General features: G+C 37.2%; 1 pseudogene across 3 annotated transcripts; it reads right to left on the bottom strand.

Moving 5' to 3' along the window:
• Window positions 1–953: 953 nt before the first annotated feature.
• On the bottom strand, window positions 954–20,936 carry LOC145017229 (putative long-chain-alcohol O-fatty-acyltransferase 5 pseudogene; annotated as a pseudogene). Of its 3 annotated transcripts, none has more exons than XR_013666436.1 (2): window positions 19,721–20,936; window positions 954–1,000 (listed from the first exon to the last, which is right to left on the bottom strand). The product of XR_013666436.1 is annotated as a putative long-chain-alcohol O-fatty-acyltransferase 5 pseudogene, transcript variant X3 (transcript). The 3 variants fall into 3 exon arrangements; XR_013666435.1 differs by lacking the exon at window positions 954–1,000 and adding an exon at window positions 6,958–7,539; XR_013666433.1 differs by lacking the exon at window positions 954–1,000 and adding an exon at window positions 15,077–15,264 and having other exon boundaries at window positions 19,721–20,935.
• Window positions 20,937–22,691: the final 1,755 nt, after the last annotated feature.

Below are 22,691 nucleotides of genomic sequence, written 5' to 3'. Positions count from 1 at the left end.
TTTTAATTCTTTTTCTATGATGTGAGGATGAATCAGAAGAAGAATTGAAGTCGCTTTCAGAAGTAACAACGTTTTTTTTTTTAATTTTTTTCTTTGATTTTCCTTCATCTGCCTTCTTTTTGTTTTGATTTACAATTTGCAAATCTTTTATCATGAAATTTAAGAATTAAAATCAATTAGAATATATGATAAAACAAAATTAGAAAAATCAATCCAAACATTTGTTTTTTTTTTTTATGAATTATTTGAAAGAAAGTGTGTTCATACCTTTTTTTTAACCCTATCTTGACTCGCTGAATCTGTATGAAGAAATTTATCAAATAAAAACAATTAGAATATTTATTAAAAGCATTTAGAGGTTAATAAAAGCAATTATAATATTTAATCTAAAAGTAATCACAATTTATACCTATATCGATATAGATTTCTTTCCCTGTTTTTCTTACAGTTGCATTTGTTTGCACTTTTTTAGCTGCATCAATAACATCAAATTCCATTAGAATTTACAAATCTTTTGTCATGAAATTTAACAATTAAAATCAATTAGAATACATGATAAAACAAAATTAGAATATTCAGAATAACTAACTTAGAAAAATAAATCAATTAGAATATATTAGTTTATGATATATAATATGGTCACAGTTCTATAAATACATAACAACAAATTTCTATTTATCAATCAACATAAGGTTTGTCTTCTTTTTCTTTTGATTTACAATTAAAATCAATTAGAAAAATAAATCCAAACATTTGTTTTTTTTTTATGAATTATTTGAAAGAAAGGGTGTTCATACCTTTTTTAACCCTATCTTGACTTGCTGAATCTGTATGAAGAAAATTATCAAATAAAAACAATTAGAATATTTATTAAAAGCATTTAGAGGTTAATAAAAGCAATTATAATATATAATCTAAAAGTAATCACAATTTATACCTATATCGATATAGATTTCTTTCCCTGTTTTTCTTACAGTTGCATTTGTTTGCACTTTTTTAGCTGCATCAATAACATCAAATTCCATTAGAATTCATATTAGTTTATGATATATAATCTGGTCACAGTTCTATAAATACATAACAACAAATTTCTATTTATCAATCAACATAAAATTCACTAGAATACAAAGATTTTTTTTTTGGCTAAACAATATACTACAATCATAATAAGAGATTTGTGTTACCAAAATCTATAGTATTAGACAATTTATGGATCTAAATCTAATTAAATGATGAACAATTAGTTAGAATAACATAACATCTTTGCTGATTTTGATTAAGAATATTTAGATCAAATGAAATGGGGGAATAATTAGAACACTCTGTACAGTTAACATTTAGATACATAGACTCTATATAAATCACACACTGAGATTTAGGTTTAGATTGTATGCTTTATAATGATATATTCCTTTACATACTGACTTCGACATATAAATAGTTAGTGAACTATCTCGATTATTACACATTTATTGAATACACAACACGATTTAAAGTGAAAAAACTTTCTATAATAAGAACAGATAGGTTTATTGTGTAAGAACAAGAGGTTTGTAGTATTATACTTACTTGGAACAGCTGTTGATACAAAATCAGAATCAGAATCTGTAGAATGAGCCATTTGATTCGATATCAAATTCAAAATCGAAATGTTTTTAATGTTCTAGTTGATTATCGAGTGGTTTTCGTGTAATAATCGGAAGATGAATTTTAGGTATAATCAGAATTAGAGTCTGAAACAATGATCGAGATTTGGAAGCAGAATGATGATCGGGATTTTGGAAGCAGAACGATGATCGAGATTTGGATCAAATGGGTTTTAGGGTTCATACCGGGTGTTTGTTTTTGTGTGTTGAAAGAAAAAGAATGCAAAATTCCATTAATGCCCCTCCATGTCTTGATCTAATCCCAAAGTTCCATTAATTTACAAAATTGTCAACGCCTATTTTATGGTTTAACCTGAATTAATATTAGCCTTTGATTATTTAGGATGAGTGGTCAAGATTTGGTCTTCCCGTCTCACAAAATCAAGTGGTCTCACATGAACCTAACCCTATATATATATATATATATATATATATATATATATATATATATATATATATATATATATATATATATATATATGAAACATCTTAAAGAAAAACTTTCAATTTTTTAGAATGCGTTAAACGAAACAAATAATAATTTTTTGTATTTTTTTTTAAAATATATTATATAGAAAAAAAAATCTCTTAAAATAGTAACACTATTTTAAAACAATAATAGTTTTGTTTTGTCATGTAGCACTCTAATACATCGTATAATTAATATGATGTCATTTGTCACTATATTACTTTTCCATTGTAAGATAACATATGATAACCACTATATGCATTGTTATATGAGGTCAAACATTTTCAATTTTAAATTTCGTTGACCCTAATCACTTATATTTTCTAATCATCATTTAGGCTATTATAATAAATAAATATTTTTTTGTCACATGTTATATTCTCATTTATTTTTGCGAAATGTCATTATGTGGTTAGTTTGAATTAATTTTTTTTTCACATGCCATTTTATGGGTTTTTATTTTATTAAATTTCACATAATATTTTAATGTAATAATTACAATAAATATTGTAATAAATGGATATCAATTTCATTAATGGACACATCTTCTAATTTAAAATTTTCAAAATTTTTTGCTTATTAACATAAATTATTATTTTAATTTAAAAACATAAAAACAACATTTCAATTTTAATAATTCATTTTTTTTATTTTCTTATAAATTCAAAGCTCTCAAATATTTATACATACATATATATATATATATATATATATATATATATATATATATATATATATATATATATATATATATATGTATATATTTAACTTTTTTTTAAATTAACCCATGTAATACTTGAGTCTTACAACTAGCTCTTATCTTATTAAATAGGGTAGCTTGTTGAAATTTAAAATTCTAATCCCTTATAATAAGAAAACATATATCTTTGTGTAAGTTAATTAGGATAGATTTGATAACTTTGAAAATTGGCAGAATTTCATATATGCACTTGCTAAATATCTAAATATTGTATTTGCCCGACCTAAACTTTAAATATCGTATTTTCCTTTCTTAATGTTTTTTAATATCATATATACCCAAATTTATTTTTTTGATCATTTTTATTGATTTATAATCATTTTTACCATTTTAAAATCATTAAAATTAAAAAAAACTAAATGGACGATAATACCCTTTCTTTACAAATCAAATGTTTAATCACAGGAGGTTTTCTGGTCGTCTTTCTCACAGATCATCTTCCTCTCTATCTATAACCATCCTTACTGTTACCCTCTATTTCATTATTAGTCAAGATTTTAACTTCATTTTCCCATGGTGTTGATGCCTTTCTGTGACACCAATCAAGAAACAAGATTTAGATTATGCACATCCATTTGGGCATATCCTTATGATTTGGCTGCAATATTGGAACAATTGCTTGCCACAAGTGCAACAACTAATCGATCTCTCCGACATACTAATGATGTAAAAAAAGAACATAAAGTTTGGAAATGAAAGAGAAAAATTGTGTAACAAAATTTAGAAAGGATATGTTATACTTACACTCTAAGTAGGAAAGGCCAAACTTCTGACCTGATACTTGCATCCACTCCCAACAAATCAATTATGAGAAATTAAGTACTAAATTGAAATGCAATGTAGTGAAATCTAATATTTAAGCAAGGAATAGGAACATGCATACCCCACTGCGAACTTTTTTCATAAATTTAACACCATCTGGAAGTTTTCCTTCTGGTGCGAACATATTTCTCCACTATTGAGGAGTGAGTGAATGTTTTCTTTTCCTGCATGACCATGGTGATTTCAATCACCCCCTGCTGTGTTGTGGCTAATTAATATATCGTTTTTCAAACCCTATTGTTTTTATCTACAAGTAATGCGTGAGGAGACTGAATGGATCGTGAGGAAGATGACAATTGAAAGGAAGATGACTCCAGGAAGACAACCATAAAACATCGTCTGAAACCTCCTGTGAATTAAACGTGGAAGGGTATTATTGTCCATTTAGTTGTTTCTTTAGCTTTATTGATTTTAAAATGGTAAAATGATTATAAATCAATAAAAATCATCAAAAAAGAAAAGATTTGGGTATATATATGTAACGCCCCGACTCTCAGGTATTGATTTATATAAGAATATTCTTGATTTCAAGGTCTACTCGACGAGTTGGTTGCCCTACTTGTCGAGTAGCAGGGGGTTTCTCCACGTGTTTTAGTGACCTACTCGCCGAGTCCAAGAAGGGGCTCGATGAGTACGAGCTGGCAGATGAAACCCTAAATTTCAGGGTATTACACCCTATTTAAAGGATCATTGGCCCTCCCCAGCCTCCCTTTTACAGCTCCTTGGCACCCTTAAACCCTAAATCGTGTGTGTGTGTGTTCTTTGTTGTGATAGATCATGGAAGAGAGATCTTGGTGAGGAACACTTGGGGAAACAAGTAAATTGAAGCTAGGAACTCATAGGAAGCAAAGATCTACTTCAGTTGACACTCTCTGGAAGGTATTAGGCTGTCTCTTTGGCTCATCTCATCTTTAATCCCTTTTTGGTGGGTTTTAGGAAAGGCTTCTTGTGTTTGAGCCAAGATCTGAAGTTGCAACTTCAGATCTGGACTCCCTTTAGCCTCTAGATTCATAAAGTTATCAACTTGGGCAAGTATGAGCCTTCCCTCAAGTGTTAGATTTCATTGCAAGCTTAGTTTTGTCATTTTAGGGCCTTAAAGCTTTGCATGCATGTAAAGTTTGCAACTTTACATGATGTAAAGTTTGCAACTTTACGTGATAAGCATGTCTGGGAAGGTTGGGTCTACAATTTAGAGCCTTTGCATGGCTTAAAAAGCATCTATACGGATGGAGGTTTGTAGGGACTCGGTGAGTGGCATAGTCGACTCGGCGAGTCCGATGAAGATGGTCGTGGGCTCGGCGAGTCAGATGAGTGACTCGGCGAGTCCGATGAAGATTGCCTTGGACTCAGCGAGTCAGTTGAGTGACCCGGCGAGTTAGCAAGTTAAGCAAGAACTCGCGAGTAGTTGAGGATACTCGACGAGTTGAAGGCTAACATGGACTTTTGACCTTGACAAGTTACTTTGACTTTGACCAAGGGTTGACCAATTGACTTCTGGAGGTATCTTGGGAATTTATGAACTTTGTGATGTGTTGGATATAGGTGGTGGAGTTTGTGGTGGTGATTCGAGAGTTGAGCTTTCTATTTCCAGTCAGCAGTTGCGAGGTGAGTTATCTTCACTATACTCAAGGGTCTAAGGCACCAAGGCCGGCCCTTTGGATTGTTATCTGGTTATGTTATGCTAGTATTATCTATTAGATCGGTATCCTAGAGGGTAGGATAATATTATATGGTATGTGGTATGATCTGTTACATCGGTATCCTAGAGGGTAGGATAATAGTATATGGTATGTGGTATGATCTGTTAGTTCGGTATCCTAAAGGGTAGGATATTATTTGGCATGTGGTATGACCTGTTAGATCATATACTGGTGAATAGGATGGTATTATGTGATATGTGGTATGATCTGTTAGATCAGTTATTGTCTATAGACTGTTAAATGTGACTACATGTTATACATGCACATGTTTGTTTGGCAGTTGAGGCTTATCTGCTTTGTGCGAAAGCCAATAGACCTGGGCATTCCAACCGGTTGGTTGTGGGCCGTGAGTATTCCATCCCGAGGATGATTGGACTCATAGTATGTGGGCATTCCACCCTGTTGGTTGTGGGTCTGGGGTATTCCATCTCGAGGATGATTCGACCCATAGTATGTTGGCATTCCAACCTGTTGGTTGTGGGCTATTTCAACCCGATAGTTGACTGGACCCATAGTATTTTGTCGATGATTATATGTGTATTGTTGTAGGTACGGGTATTTTAGGGGAACTCACTAAGCTTTCGGACTTATAGTTTCAGTTTATTGTTTCAGGTACATCAGGGGATCGCGGCAAGGCAAAGGCGTGATCGTACAACTCCTCATATTTTGTTATGGTTTCTGGGAAAACTCTGATATAGACTATTTTGGAAACAAATTTGTAATACTTATTGGTTTTAAATGTCTTTGAAAAGTTTAAAATTGGCTTGAATTTTATGGGTGTCACAATATATGATATTAAAATGCATTAAGAAGCAAATACGATATTTAAAGTTTAAGTCGGGCAAATACAATATTTAGATGTTTAGGTTGGGCATATATGAAATTCTACCTTACTAACTTCATCCCTTAAAATAAGTAAAGTAAATCGATTTTGTCTAACAAATTAATAAACATTATTTTAGAATAAAGTAGCTATATATTTAAAGCATTTACCGTCTCTTAAATTTACCCTTTCAATCATCATTATATCATTTTATTGAAGTTGTTGCGGTTGTTGGATATCTTCATTTTTTTCCAAATAACTTCAATACATCAGGTAATTCAACGGTTATTCATTAAATGATTAATTTGTGTGTTTTCTGCATTCATAACTTCAATACGAAGCGACTGATACCATGAATTAATTTAACTTTTTCTATCTCACACGAAGGGATATGCATGCCTTTTATAAATGATAAAAGTTACACAATACTTACACCAAGAATAGGAGAAATACACAAAAGGCACAACAAATAAATGATAACAAAAAGTTACAGAGACATATTAACAATCTTGTATAGAGGACAGAAAGCAAAACATAGCATACAACACCATTTTTCATACTAATTTTAATATAAGATCATCTAAAAAATGTCATAGTTGTAAGAAATATATTATACTTAGAAGTTCATAAGCGACATGAACCACGTAAACACCCACTTTACAAAAGACCCATATATTTGTACTTAACTCAATAGATAACAAAGATTTGTAATTATAACTTTTGACTTGAAAGTAACTTAACCAGGTAAACGATAGAAATAAATGCACTAAACAACTGGTGGTAAAAACTTATAATGTAAAATAACTCAGACAAGAACAACAATAAGCACGTTCTAATCATACAATGCCAAAGTGCCCCACCAAATTTATTTACCAAACAGTAACACGATAAAAAATGCCCCACTCGTCCCGCCCCTCTATTTCGAGATCTTCTTATTCAGGCCGAGTCACATGAACTTTTTATGCGCTCCTTTCATGGTGTGACTCCTACCGCTGTGGATTTTGCTGCTGAACAATCTGCTCGTCCAGGTCAACATGCGCAGTCATGATGGCGGTAAAAACCAAATAGGTGGTAACTACAGTGGTCGTGGAAGGGGTAGACGACCGCCCCATTGTCAATTATGTCGCTCTGAGGGTCATTATACCAAATGTTGTCCCAATTTCGCTTAGTTTGCTTCAAAAATGGTCTCCTTTGATGTTGATCTCGCTAAGGCATTTCATGCTCAATGTCATGTCACCTCCTCGGGTCCTGATTGGTTTGTGGACTTCGAAGCCACCGATCATATGACACCATCTAAAGATATTGTACCGCAAGCTACCCTGCATGCAGGCCAAGCACATGTCACTTTTGGTAATGGTAATAAACTTTTCTGTTTCTCATGTTGGTCATACTTCAATTTCAGATCGTATTCTCTTGACTGATGTATTGGTGATTCCTCATCTTATGAAAAACCGATTATCTATTAGCAAGTTAACAACCGACAATAACTTGGATGTGTTATTTTCGCAACCACATTTTTGTATTCAGGACCGCAAGACGAAACAGGTGTTGGCCAACGGAAAATGTGAAAATGGATTGTATGTCTTGACTTCAGGATCTCATGCTTTTGTTGCTGAATCACAATTGAAGGCCTCCTTTGAACTTTGAAATTTGCGATTGGGTCATGTGTCATTTGACACCATTTTACTTTTAAATAAACCGGAATGTTTATCTGTTACCTCCATTTTACCTAAACCAAGGCTATGCTCACCTTGTCAAATGTCTAAGGGACACCGTTTTCCATTTGAAATTAATGAACAAAAAACATTGCACCCGTTAGATCTCATTCACTGTGATTTATGGGGTCCATCCACGGTTACATCGGTTGATGGTTATTGTTTTTATGCATTGTTTGTGGATGATTTCTCACGCTTTAGTTGGATTTATCCATTAAAAAGGAAGCCTAAATTTCCAAGCATTTTTTTTCGGTTTTCATAAAATTTATACAAACTCAGTTTTCTCGAAAAATCAAGTTAATTCAAAGCGATGGTGGAACGGAGTTCACCAATCATAATGTTCGTCACATCCTTGAAGACAATGGGACGTTTCACCAGTTTTCTTGTCCGTATACCCCTCAACAAAATGGGAGAGTTGAGCGGAAACATCGTCATGTGATTGAAAATGGATTGGCTATGCTCTTTAATGGTCACCTACCACCTTCATATTGGGTGGATGCGTTTACCTCGACAATCTACATTATTAACCGTCTCCTAACTCATGTATTGGATGGTTAATCCCCATTCGAGGACTTATTTTGCCGCAAGCTTTCGTATGCAAATTTTTGTGCATTCACATGTTGTGTATATCCATACTTACGTGATTATTCGAGCCATATGTTGGCTCCACGAAGCATCCCTTTCATCTTCATGGGCTATTACTCTCGGTACAAGGGTTATCGGTGTCTTGATCCTGTTAACTCTCGGATATACATTACATGTCATGCTCGCTTTGATGAATGCATATTCTCGTTTTCTGAGGATAAATCAGTGCAAACATCTCTCTTATTGCCCCTACACTCCTTTCTAGATGATAACCCATTTTGCTCATCGAATTCTCAGCCGATTCATATCAATGATACCCAACCGGAGCCGCCACGCCCTTGTGGCATGTGTTCTGATGACATATCCACTCCGGATCTGCCTGTTAAGAACCAGGCAGTTTCTACGCCAGTCTCTGAGCCAAGTTCCGAGTGAGTCTCTGACGATGTGTAGCACCGTAAATTTTCAACCAAAAATTTCAATTTAAAACACATTTATCACAGTAATATATCTCAAAATGTCACAATTTCCAATCATCAATTCTCTTAATCAAAACAATATATAAAACTCCAGGATCCTCTAAATCATGACTCAATCTCTGATGTGTGTACAATCAAGTTGGCGCCCTCCCGCGATCCAAATAAGAGCGTGAAACACATAACACATAACATGGTAAGCATGAAGCTTAGTGAGTTCCCCAAAATACCACACACAACTCATTAGCCACTCGAGGCTATATCACTGTAAGACCCTCCGGTCAATGTGTCTCAGTGGGACACTCCAGTCCCACAACTCTGATGGACCCTCCGGTCCTAACTCTGTAAGCTCAACATAACATACAACATAAATCACAAAGATATAATGCAGGATATCACAATACTCAAGATAAGCACATAAGGCATCTCAGTCACATAAAAGCTACCACTCATGGTAAGTTTACTGAGAAGACTCACCTCGGATGATGAAAAACCTCTATAAATGTTGCTGCTACACACCGGACTCTAACTCTGTGCCAAACCCACAATTATCCCAATTAAGAACTAAGTCCAAACTCTCACTCATTAGGTATAAAGGTAGCCCACTAACCAGCCCATTAATGACCTAAAACCCATTGGGCCCACCAAGGCCCAATAATAAATGGGTTCTCCTGAGGCCCAACTCTCACATCTAATGGCAAGCCCAACACAAGGGCCCAAAGATATATATAATCCTCTGGTCCAAGACTCTATTGCAACAAGCCCAAACTACAGGCCCAACACTCTACTTGGCCCAAAAGCCCACAGTGAGGTTACACGGGGCGTACCTCTCTTGGTACGCCCAGCGTACTCACGAATCCATATTGGCCATCGGGAACACTGGGGCAGCATGCGGGGCGTACAGGAATTACACTCAGTGTACTCCCCAAATTCACTCTTTCTACTCATTTGGTCTTAACCCGTTAAGACATTAACTCAAATTCCACATTTGGACTCCATAAGGGCTCTTACTCCAAAAAGTCAGTGGCTTTAAGCCTTAGCATTGTTGATAAGGTCACAAACACACAAAACTCTTACTCTCTTAACTCAAAATGCTCATTTACATGGGTTGATTCTCACGTTCAAGACCTCATTTTTATGGATCCTCTCCGCTAGAAACACTTAAAAGGATGGATATTAAGCTCTGGAGTGCAACAATTCATAAAGCCTCAAGCTTTGGGACCAAAAACCCTAAAATGGACCATATCATGCACAAAACAGAAAGGATGGGAAATCTTTGAGCTTTATACCTTTAAATGATGCTCCAGCCACAGAAAAGCTCAGATCCAAGGCCTGGACTCCAACTCCATTCTCCTCCATGCTCCTTCTTCACTCCAAAAGCCCACAAGAACACTTATAAACTCACAATGGTCACACACAATCTCAAGAACGAGGATTGGGGTTGGAGATGGTTTATTGACTGAGGATGGTGGCTAGGAATGAGGCCATCTCATTCTTTATATAGGGACACTCCTCTGAAATAGGGTTTTCCTTTTGTGCCTAGTACGACCAATGTACTAGGTGGCTCCGCTTGAAGATCACGCACATGAGTACGCTAAGCGTACAGACACGTACGCCCAACGTACTCTGCTGCCACCTTTTCCAATTAAAGGACTTATCCTGCCATAACTGCAAACTTCTTGCTTACTCGCTATAACTCTGTTTCCAATGAATCTCATATCCTCGGACAGGTGTCAAGATGCTCTACGATTCTAGAAACTCGTCGCAACCCTGAGACTTCCTCATGCCCGGGTTGCAGCCCACATACCCTAATTCTCGGACGATCCGAAACAGGATGTTACAATTCTCCGCACTTGAATTAGATTTCGCCCTCAAAATCGCTCCTTACCAACACATAGATCGAGCCCAAAAACCTGAGATGCACCACTGAAGGTCCTCATATCATACAACAATCACTTCCAAAGACACTCGATCCCAATAGGGACTTCCAACCCGAAGAAGGACAGACCCAACTGCCGCTGCGGTACTCGATATAACTCTCTGGCACTTGAAAACTCTAGCGGTCTATTTCCCTGCCAAACCACCCTCGCAAATCACCATCCTGCTAATCGCTCATCGACTAACAGACTCTAAGAAAACTCTTCAAACCCTGATTCTCTAATCAATCCCGATTGCAACTTAAAAGGAACAGAAAGGTCATAATCTCCCCCTCCCTCCAGGACCCACTGCATGAACAACTATCAGAACTCATCGAAGAGGATGAACCCAAAAAACTCTGACATCGAACACAAGAAAAAGATCATACTTGCCTGGAAGTATCCTATGGCCTCTATAGACCCAAGCCCTAGCTCTCTCTCAAACATTCCCTTCAACACTAAGCACCAGGTCAGCTCTCGACCTAATAGATGAACCTCCAAGGTTACTCATTTCATAACAAGAAGGTCTCACCGACTTCCCTCTTAGAGTAACTATCTTGGATCAACATGACACACAAGTCACGAAGTTCGCTTTACCCCAAGCGAATACTACAACTCGTTTGAAATCGTCTCACCTTCGACCTCTGTCATCTACCAACCACTGACTCCACACGTCTTGCGGTTCTTCCCATACCGATAAAACTGACTCACTCGGGTCTAAGACATCTGGTGGAGAACAATACTTCTCAAATGAACCCATCTACGAATCCGAAACCTCATCTCGCCTACTCAACACACGAACGAATCCAGACTCAAACTCGAGAGTCTGATTCACTAGCAGAATTGGAACCACTCAATTCCAATCTGGTACTCAACTCATGACCCAAGATTCGCGAATTTAAGCATACACCATCTCTCTAATTCCTTCCAATTATGATAATCCCTTCTCAACCTGGGATATAACAATTCTCGACCGACACAGAGACCCCAGTCTCGCTCCTGGTTCGGCACTTAAGTTCTCGAAGACTCAAGTGGTAAGGTTGCACAAGCCTAAGGACTCCCCTACGTCATGCTCAGACTAGTGAATACTATAGCTCCCGGCAGGGCAGTATTCACCCTTAACGACTACTGAGTGCTACGGTCTACCCCGTAGTCTTGCGACACTCTCTTACTGACTCGAGTATGCTACGGCTCCCTGCAATATCACAAAATTCTCTCTTTAACCAGTGAATACTATCCCCCCCCCCCCGGCAGTATCACGACACTCCCTCGCTGACTGGTGAATATCACGACTCCCCGCAGTATCACGATAACCTTTCTCTGATTTACGTATGTTGCGGCTCTCCGCAGTCACATGATACCCTTTCTCTCACTACCTCATGGATGTTATGGATACCCATAGTCTTACAACACTATCTTACTCACTGACTCGCCATGGGCTCACTCCATGGTTTTTCCCCTATAATCCAAAGTGATTCCCCCCACTCGGATCCACTTGCTCCCTTATCAGCTCATAATCTCATCATCAAGTCATCACTACAATGAGTTCACTAACTCATGCTCCACAACCCAACATAGATAAGTGCACACACCCTCTCGGTTTATGCACCATCACTCGTGATGTAAGTTCTCATAGTCAAGGCAATTTTCTCAACACATATACACCCTTAGACAGTCCCACTCTGACGATAATTAACTGTTGGGTTCCCACTGGAACAATAAAATCGCTCGGGTACTTCGGTACACCATCACAACATCTCACGATGTCTTGCCTCAACCACTGATCCTCCACTTACGCAACTTGAAACCTCGAAATATTCTCATCTCACAAACTGAAACACGAAATAAATCGTCGACCACTGAAAACATTCGGACGAAAATCCAAAGCTCCATCCTCTACTGATCACCATCCGTACATAACTAATCATATCGACTCTGCAATTGGTTGACAAATCAACTGCTGCCCCTCCTGGAGTATAAATCACAATCTATACCAATACCCACAAATCTCAGCAATTGCACCTTGAAATTAGTGATCCAATTGCCTCGAACTCAACATTTGCAAAACTTGCACCTCGCTTCATCCACCAATAACCCAAATTTCCTGTGTTCGAACCGCTGATCTCCATAACCAACTATCTAACAGTACCTGAACAAATCTCTGATCCTCTTCATAAAATACTCAGTCCTCCCCCACTCAGGGTTCGACCCATCACCAATTGGCATACCCACAGTCTACTCCATACACAGTTTCATCAGTTACATCATACTCAACCCTTGAAACGTACCACGTAATCACATCAATGATCTTCTTGATGGAAGCCAAGCAACTCCAAATAACCTGTAACTCATAAAAAAATCTCAAAATCCTCTCGACGTGTCTGCCTCTAGACATCTCAAAGCCTCAGACCGTCACACCGCCGGATACCCCAACTGTTCCGAAATAATCCTGACTCTTGGTCCGGAAATAATGCACTATCACACACCTCGTCTATGACTCCTAGACCATCCTCCCAATACAGGAATCATCATCAAAGCATGAGACCTCACTCTCGCAGCCGATACACAGCATAACGACGAGGGCCACTGCCCTAGTATACTCCTCTTGATCACTTGGAATTGCTGCTAAAAACATGCCTGACTCGACTAAGGCATCTATTTGTCCTCGTCTCAGTCTCCACTAATAGTTCTCTCGTGGCATAAGGAATACCTCGCAGCAAACATACTGCCCAAATACTCTGGTGGAAAGGTTACAACCCTATGCTACCCCATGGGGGTTGCCTCAAACTTTGAACCCGAAAGCTCAATATCTCGTTTTGTTTCTCCCAGGAAATGGGAACAGAGCAACTCTTGTCACAGAAAGTGACATCTCAACTATCGGCCGATTGCTCAACTCAGGCCACAATTCTCTATAGAGTCTCGTCTCTACTCATCCATATGTCTTGCGAATCCAACTGGCATCTCACCACTAAATCTCTCGGAAACTAACTCGATTCCTTCTTCCGGTATGCTCCATTAAAACTCTTTCGACATGGCCCTCTAGCCCCACACTCTATCACATTTGATCTCATCTTGATCAATCACAATGGAAAATAACTGGTGAACCAGAAAAACTAGCCTCCACGAATCATGGTACTCGAACCATGTGGTCACCTCTCATTCTGCTATGAATCATGGTACTCGAACCATGTTATCTCTTTTCTCAGTCAGCTACTTAGAACATCTGGAATTCTCCCTGTTTCAAGTATGGGTCCTCTACTTTCAATAGTACGGGGCCATACTACCTGCCATATCTACCCATACTTTCCAAACATATCATCCCATATTTCCTAAGTAGCTTCTCAACCTTCCCGATCACCAATCCCGCTATACCTGGTCGCTCTCCAACGAATACTCTCCTCTATCAGCGTACCCATCCGACTAAGGGCTCTCCCTAGGTTCTCACACTTCTCTTCCATCAGCTGCTGAAGAACTCCTTATGATGCCAACTATCTACCTCCTGAATATCGTCATATTCGCTTAGTATCTGACTCCCATCATCAAGAGTCCCACAAAGCACAAAGCAAGCAACATTCGGGCATCAAATAATCTCTACCAACACGTAAAGCCACTCTAGGTTACAACCCCACTTGCTCTACTTGCACTCAAAAGGTGTAGCCGAACTCAAGCAACTCTACCCCTTGCACATATCTAACTACACTCATAGTAGGCTCCTCCGATGCTCATCTAGGTATCTCTCCTAGATTAATCCTTTACTTAAAGCTCTCTCTCTCTCTCTTTCTAAAAGATTCTTGTTGGATACTCTTACTCCGCACATACTCGAAGCACATCACAGATAGCAAAATTCCTAGGCTAAGGCATCATAAATTAGGCAACTCTAGCCCTAAGATATGAAATACCTATCCTATCTCCTAGCATGCATCACTAATATCTCAATAATAACTCATAACACAAATAGGTAAGGGTATTTTGGGAAATCACTGTTCGGGCTCTGGCTGATTGTACACACTACCCCTTCTCGTTTTCTCTTAGATACTCTTGATCGTTTTAGAAAAATCATTTCTTTTGAATTTTTTTCTCAATTCCTAAGTTTGAGTCCAGATATACCCGAAGGTGCATCCGAATCCCTCAAACCAAGGCTCTGATACCAACTTGTAACACCGTAAATTTTCAACCAAAATTTTCAATTTAAAACATATTTATCACCGTAATAAATCTCAAAATGTCACAATGTCAAATCATCAATTCTCATAATCAAAAGTATAAATATAAAACTCCAGGATCCTCTAAATCATGATTCAATCTCTGATGTGTGTACAATCAAGTCGGCGCCCTCCTGCGATCCAAATAAGATCCTGAAACACATAACACATAACATGGTAAGCACGAAACTTAGTGAGTTCCTCAAAATACCACACACAACTCATTAGCCACTTGAGGCTATATCACTGTAAGACCCTCTGATCAACGTGTCTCAGTGGGACACTCTAGTCCTACAACTCTGATGGACCCTCCGGTCCTAACTCTGTAAACTCAACATAACATACAACATAAATCACAAAGATATAATGTAGGATATCACAATACTCAAGATAAGAACATAAGGCATCTCAGTCACATAAAAGCTACCACTCATAGTAAGTGTAGTGAGAAGACTCACCTCCGATGATGAACAACCTCTATAAATGTTGTTGCTACACACCGGCCTCTAACTCTGTGCCAAACCCACAATTATCCTAATTAGGAACTAAGTCCAAACTCTCACTCATTAGGTATAAAGGTAGCCCACTAACCAACCCATTAATGACCTAAAACCCATTGGGCCCACCAAGTCCCAATAATAAATGGGCTCTCCCGAGGTTATGCGAGGCGTACCTCTCTTGGTACGCTCAGCGTACTCACGAATACATATTGGCCATCAGGGACACTAGGGCAGTACATGGGGCGTACAGGAATTACGCTCAACGTACTCCCCAGATTCACTCTTTCTACTCATTTGGTCTTAACCCATTAAGACATTAACTCAAATCCCACATTTGGACTCCATAAGGGCTCTTTCTCCATAAAGTCAGTGGCTTTAAGCCTTAGCATGGTTGATAAGCTCACAAACACACAAAACTCTTACTCTCTTAACTCAGAATGCTCATATCTCATGCATGGGTTGATTCTCACGTTCAAGACCTCATTTTTATGTATCATCTCTACTAGAAATACTTAAAAGGACAGATATTAAGCTCTGGAGTGCAACAACTCATAAAGCCTTAAGCTTTGGGACCAAAAACCCTAAAATGGACCATATCATGCACAAAATAGAAAGGATGGGAAAGCTTTGAGCTTTATACCTTCAAATGATGCTCCAGCCACTGAAAAGATCAGATCCAAAGCCTAGACTCCAACTCCATTCACTTCCATGCTCCTTCTTCACTCCTAAAAGCCCACAAGAACACTTATAACCTCACAATGGTCACACACAAGCTCAAGAACGAGGATTAGGGTTTGAGAGGGTTTATTGACTAAGGATGGTGGCTAGGAATGAGGCCATCTTATTCTTTATATAGGGACACTCCTCTCAAATAGGGTTTTCCTTCTGTGCCTAGTACGCCCAACATACCCCCTGGTACGCCCAATGTACTAGGTGGCTCCGCTTGAAGATCACGCACATGAGTACGCTAAGCGTACAGACATGTACGCCCAACGTACTCCGCTGCTACCTTTTCCAATTAAAGGACTTATCCTGCCATAACTTCATACTTCCATTGCCTACTCGCTATAACTCCGTTTCCAATGAATCTCATATCCTCGGACAGGTGTCAAGATGCTCTACGCTTCTAGCAACTCGTCGCAACCCCGAGACTTCCTCATGCCCGGGTTGCAGCCCACAAACCCTAATTCTCGAACGATCCGAAACAGGATGTTACACGAGGCGTCTGGATCCCGATCCAATCCCACAACCGAATTCATTAGCACCGTAAATCATCCAACGGAGTCTGGCCCTATCCCGATACCGCCTTTTCCACGTGCTCCTTCTCATCCGATGTAGACTCGGGCAAAATCAGGAATATTTAAACCAAAATATCGTGCTGACTTTTCACACACTACTCGACATGACTTGTTTTCTACCTTGTTCTCAACCCGTGACCCAAAAGGTTTCAAAACTGCAGTCAGAAGCCCACATTGGATGACAACCATGCAAAAGGAACACGATGCTTTATATAATAACAATACTTTGACGTTAGTTCCAAGACCAAACGGAAAAAATGTTGTTGGTTCAAAATGGTTATTTCGCACAAAATACCGTTCCGATGGTACCATTGAACGTCACAAAGCTCGTTTTGTTGCACAAGGCTATAGCCAAATACCTAGACTCGATTTCTCCCACATATCCAGTCCTGTTGTGAAGGCTTCTACTATACGAGTCATTTTGGCCCTGGTTGTTCTTAATAGTTGGGGACTCCATCAGCTTGATGTAAATAATGTGTTCCTTCATGGTCACTTAAATGAACATGTGTATATGGAATAACCTCTAGGCTTTGTTGATTCCCGGTTTCCTGATTATGTTTGTCAACTTAACAAAGCTATTTATGGTCTAAAGCAGGCTCTCCGGGCATGGTTTCAACGACTAAGTCATTTTTTGATCCAAAATGGGTTTTCATGCAGTCGATCTGATCCCTCGTTCTTCATCTTCACACGGGATTCGTGTATTATGTACTTACTGGTTTATGTTGACGATCTTATTTTAACAGGCAATCAACCCAACCTTATTACATCTTTCATTGCTCAACTTAATCTTGATTTTAAAATAAAGGATCTTGGCAGTCTTACTTATTTTTTGGGACTAGAAGTCACTCGCACTGATGATGGCTTGTTTCTAAGCCAATCTAAATATGCTCGGGAAGTTCTTCAACGAGCTGATCTTCTCGATGCCAATTCACACTCCACTGGCCACTACTGCATCATTTTCCACAGTTGGGGAACCGCGTAAGGATCCCTCTTCTTATCGGTCACTTGTGGGGGCTCTCCAATACTTAACTATTACCAGGCCTGACACCGCGTATGTCGTGAATCAAGTCAGTCAGTTTCTTCAAACTCCCACCACTACTCATTTGCAACATGTTAAACGAATTTTACGATACGTCAAGGATACAGTTTCCTATGGGCTCTCCTTCACGAAGATGTCACATTCCTCTGTTCTGGGCTATTCAAATGTTGATTGGGCTTGATGTCTTGAGACTTGTCGATCCACTTATGGCTACTCCATCTTTTTAGGTGGGAATCTCATCTTTTGGAGTGCAAAAAAGCAGCCTACTGTTTCCCGCTCCAGTTGTGAGTCAGAATATCGTGTTATGGCAACCGCTGCTGCTAAGATTATTTGGCTTACAAATCTTTTGCGTGATTTGTGTGCCTTGCCCCTGATCGACCGACACTCTTGTGTGACAATCAAAGTGCTCTGTTCATGACTCAGAATCCGGTGGCACACAAACATACCAAGCATATTGATATAGATTACCACTTCATTCGTGAACTTGTGACCTCTGGTAAACTGTTCACAAAATTTGTTCCTACCAAGTTTCAAGTGGCAGATATTTTCACTAAGAGTCTTTCCTGGTCTCAATTTGAATTCTTTTGTTCCAAGCTTTGTCTCGGTCCTCCGCCCTTTCGCTTGAGGGGGATGTTAATATGTCTCTGTAACTTTTTGTTGTCATTTATTTGTTGTGCTTTTTGTGTATTTCTCATATTCTTGGTGTATGTATTGTATAACTTTTATCATTTATAAAAGGCATGCCTATCCCTTCGTGTGGGATAGAAAAAGTTAAATCAATTCAAAGATAATTAACTTAAATGATATTAAGACCAAATTTGTATGATTATATTTCATGTTTTACGCACTTTGTTAAATTGTGATATTTTCTTTATGCTGAATTAAGTGTTGGAATTTGCCTTACTTCTTCGTATGTTGTAATAATTGTATGTTTGTGTTGAAACGAGTCCAAAACTAAGTTGCATGCTATTTAATCCAATAATTCTCAATACTGTTTTGTTCAAATATGCTATGAGTCATCTTTTCTCAATACTGTTTGTTAAATTCTGATATTGGTTATGTTCTCTCCACCTTCTCAATATGATTAATTCATAGTATCGTACTTTCTTATTTAATTGTACTTCTTCAATATTGTGGGTTTGTAGTTTATTGTTTTATTAACTCTTATGTACAATTGATGTAACCTTTAAAAAAATGGACCATTTATGTAAACTAATTTTCCATATACCAATTTTCATTTACATCATTGATTGTGGTAGTATAAATATAATCAGTTTGTTTTTTTTTTGAATAAAAAATATATTAAACTAATCGTAAATTATTACCTTAAAGATGGAGGGAAGGATAATACCGGATACCACTGGACAAGAAACTATTTAGTTTTATATTTCATTATATAATATCATTATTTTTCTCATTTATTTACACAAAAAATGTCTCATATGTCTTAGAAACATATTTATTTTATTCAACCGTTATAAACTTACGTCAAAATCATATTACATATTACTTTATGAATTAATAATTTTACGAAAATAATTGATAAGTTATTATGATTTTTAATATAAACCGCCATTTAATTTTATAATAATGGTTTCCATCGGTTATTGCATGCTATTAAAAAAGGAAAGTTTTGATTGTAGGGCACAAAAGGGACACCATGAGACGAAGATCCGGTAACGTGTATATATATGTACCACAAAATATGACTCTTTATCTTTTTGGAAAAGTTATGCAAAACTACGCAAGAATAATCATTTTAATATACATACCTACACCACTAGCTGTGGTGGTGGTGGTGGTGGTTGTGGGCCGTTTTTTGGTTGGAATACGTCACAACTCACCACCGCAGCATCACTTCATCAACTATACTTTTCAAATAATCGGCAAAAAGTTTAAACTCCTGTAGCACTTTCACATCTGCACCACCGTCTATCAACGGCGGAAAAAACAACCAAAAGCTCGTCACAACCACAAACCCCACCGTTAACAGCCGTGAAACAATCGCCGGCAATTCAAATTTTCCTGTTAACGCTCTCTTCACCAATAGTTCCACGACGACACATATACCATGGAGCACAAAAAACGACGTCATTTCCCATGTTGGAATCACACGCATCACATAGTAAAACAGTAATTCATGCATCAGACCGGAGACCACGAAGGTGGCGATCAACGCCGGAACTGAAGCCCATTCCTCGCCGGAAAACACAGACTTCACGGGTTTGTATACTGTGTGACGCAGGATGTTTGTTACCATGAGGTTCCATCTCCGACCCCAAAAATCCTGCAGTGAGGTCGCCAAGTAAGGCTCGTCCGACGGCGGCTCAAGCTCTACTCCGACCACCGCCCATATCACGGCGTTAGAAACAAAGACCAGAATATCAACCAGTAGAAAAACTAGTGCACAGTAGATGCCTAATACAATATGATGATTCAGATTTTCTTTGTTTTTATACACAAAACTGATCAGTACGGGGGAAATTAAGATCTCTATCCATAAATTAAACGGCGATTTCTTTTTGAGCTTGAAGGAATCTGATCTAAATTTGACTGGTAGAGAAGCGATGGTGATAAAGCGGATGAAGGATTTGGGGGGATAAAGTGGGCCTTGATTGAAAGCAAAAAGGAGGAGCTTGAAATTGGCCAGCCAGGTAATGAAGAGGGTGGCAACAGCGGTGGCGAAGGTGGAGGAGAGGAGGAGGGGTACAATTGCTAGAAGGCAGAAGATGGGTATGAGGGAGATGAGCCTGTAAATACCTTTGGGAAGCTTTGAAGAGATGAAATAAGAGTAGGATAGAGCAGCTACAGTGGTGGAGAAGAAGATCAAAGTATTGGTTTCACCTTCTGCCATTGATGACCACAAGAAAAGCACCCAATAAAAGGTGACGATAATAAACGACTAAAATCAGCAAGAGTCACGTTTTCATCAAGAAAACTTTTATTTGTATCCAATTAGGCAATTACCATATCACAATCACTTTTATCAATAAAATAGGTTATAACCCGTGGGAACCATGGTTACAACAGTAAATAAATTTTTATATTAAAAAGTCTTAATTATTAATCAATTATAGTAAACGTTTGAATATAAACAACTTATCATGATCTTTGGTGATTTTAATACTACTTTTAGAGACTCCAACAAAACTCACCAAAATATGATATAGAATATGCTTAATCAGATGTAACAATTTAAAGCCAATAATTTGATAGAACTTAAAGCGCACACCGGCCTATAGAGCATGAAACAAATCTTTGACTGCAAAAGCATTTTTTTCGAAAGAGTGACTACAAAAGCATTAACCACTTGCAATACTTGAAAATTACTATGAGTAAACCATTCAAAAGTGAAACCTTAAAACAACAAGAGACAAAACATCCTTAAAAAACAATGAACAAACTGACTTGCATGCTCATGAAAAATAACAATAATGAAAATGTGGTGCTAGGAGAACCAGATACCTCTTTCAACTGTTCCAAAAGTAAACACTTCACTTCTTTATATACAATATTCCAATGCAAACACATATTTGTTCCAAGATTACTAAATATTTTTCTTTTACTAACTATTTTCCAACTACATAATCTTTCTCTACTCCTTCTAATTTCGATTTAAAAAAAGAACCATTTTAAGAAGTAGGATGCTATAAAAAAGATTTAAAAAAAAAAATTCATTCGATGTACGAAATACTAAAAAATAAACTATTTTACAAAGTATAATGCTATAAATGACCATTTTCAAAAGGTAAAATGCTATAAAAGAATATATATAATTTTTATTTGCCGGTCTATGTTTGAAATAAATAAAAAAAACATTTTACAAATGAAATCAAAATAAACTGCTATGAATGATAACACAAGTCGTTTAACATCAATTTTGTTACAAAATAAAATTTTCTGTATATTATTATACTTCATAAAGGTCGCATATTTTTCAAATATACAAAAAGTTCAAATCTTATTTATACCAAATGAAATCAAACCATGTTTTGTAAAACAACTACTAAACCGAAGAAAATACCTCCGATTTTCGTCTTTCTTCTATAAAATTTGTAACTCAGTTACGTAACTTCTAAAGCTTAGTAGTAGAAAACATGGCCTGCACAAAAAAAATATAGAATACTAAATTATTTATAGAAATAAAGCCACCATCATGAAAAGAAACTTATTTCAAGGTATTACATTGGGTGACATCTTAAAAGCCTAGGTATTACATTGGGTGACATCTTAAAATAGGAAAATAATAAGCAACAAAATTCGAATCAAATTGTGTAACTAAACACTAAGAAATTAAAAAAAAAGAACTAATAGTTGTTAGAGTGTAAATTGACTTTTATGACCCAAAACATCTAGTTGATGCGAACTCATAGAAATCTAGGCCGAAATGGTATATGAAGTTGGAGCTTTAAAATGATGTGAAAATAGATTTGTTAGTATATTTGTACAAATTCATCAAACCCACCATCCCCATCTCACACATGATCGGATACATGTCAGTGATAAAAAAAAGATTTGAAAATGGAAAAAATAAATTGATTAGATTTTATAACTAATTATAAGCAAGGTTAATTTTTTTTTTTCTAATTTGACAGCTACAAAACTTCAAGAATAGAGTTGAGAACCAACTTATATTTTTATTTTTAATAAGCTTGCATAAACTATAAAAAGTATTATACATGTTTTAACATTCCATGATAAAGACTATAATGTTGTAACGGGCGATAACATATACTAAAAACA

The sequence above is a fragment of the Lactuca saligna genome, chromosome 9 (genome assembly GCF_052625555.1).
Source record: "Lactuca saligna cultivar CGN05327 chromosome 9, ASM5262555v1, whole genome shotgun sequence".
In the NCBI taxonomy this organism is placed as follows: Eukaryota; Viridiplantae; Streptophyta; class Magnoliopsida; order Asterales; family Asteraceae; genus Lactuca; species Lactuca saligna.
Note: the sequence above shows the minus strand (reverse complement) of the source record. Positions and strands in the feature narration are given on the sequence as shown.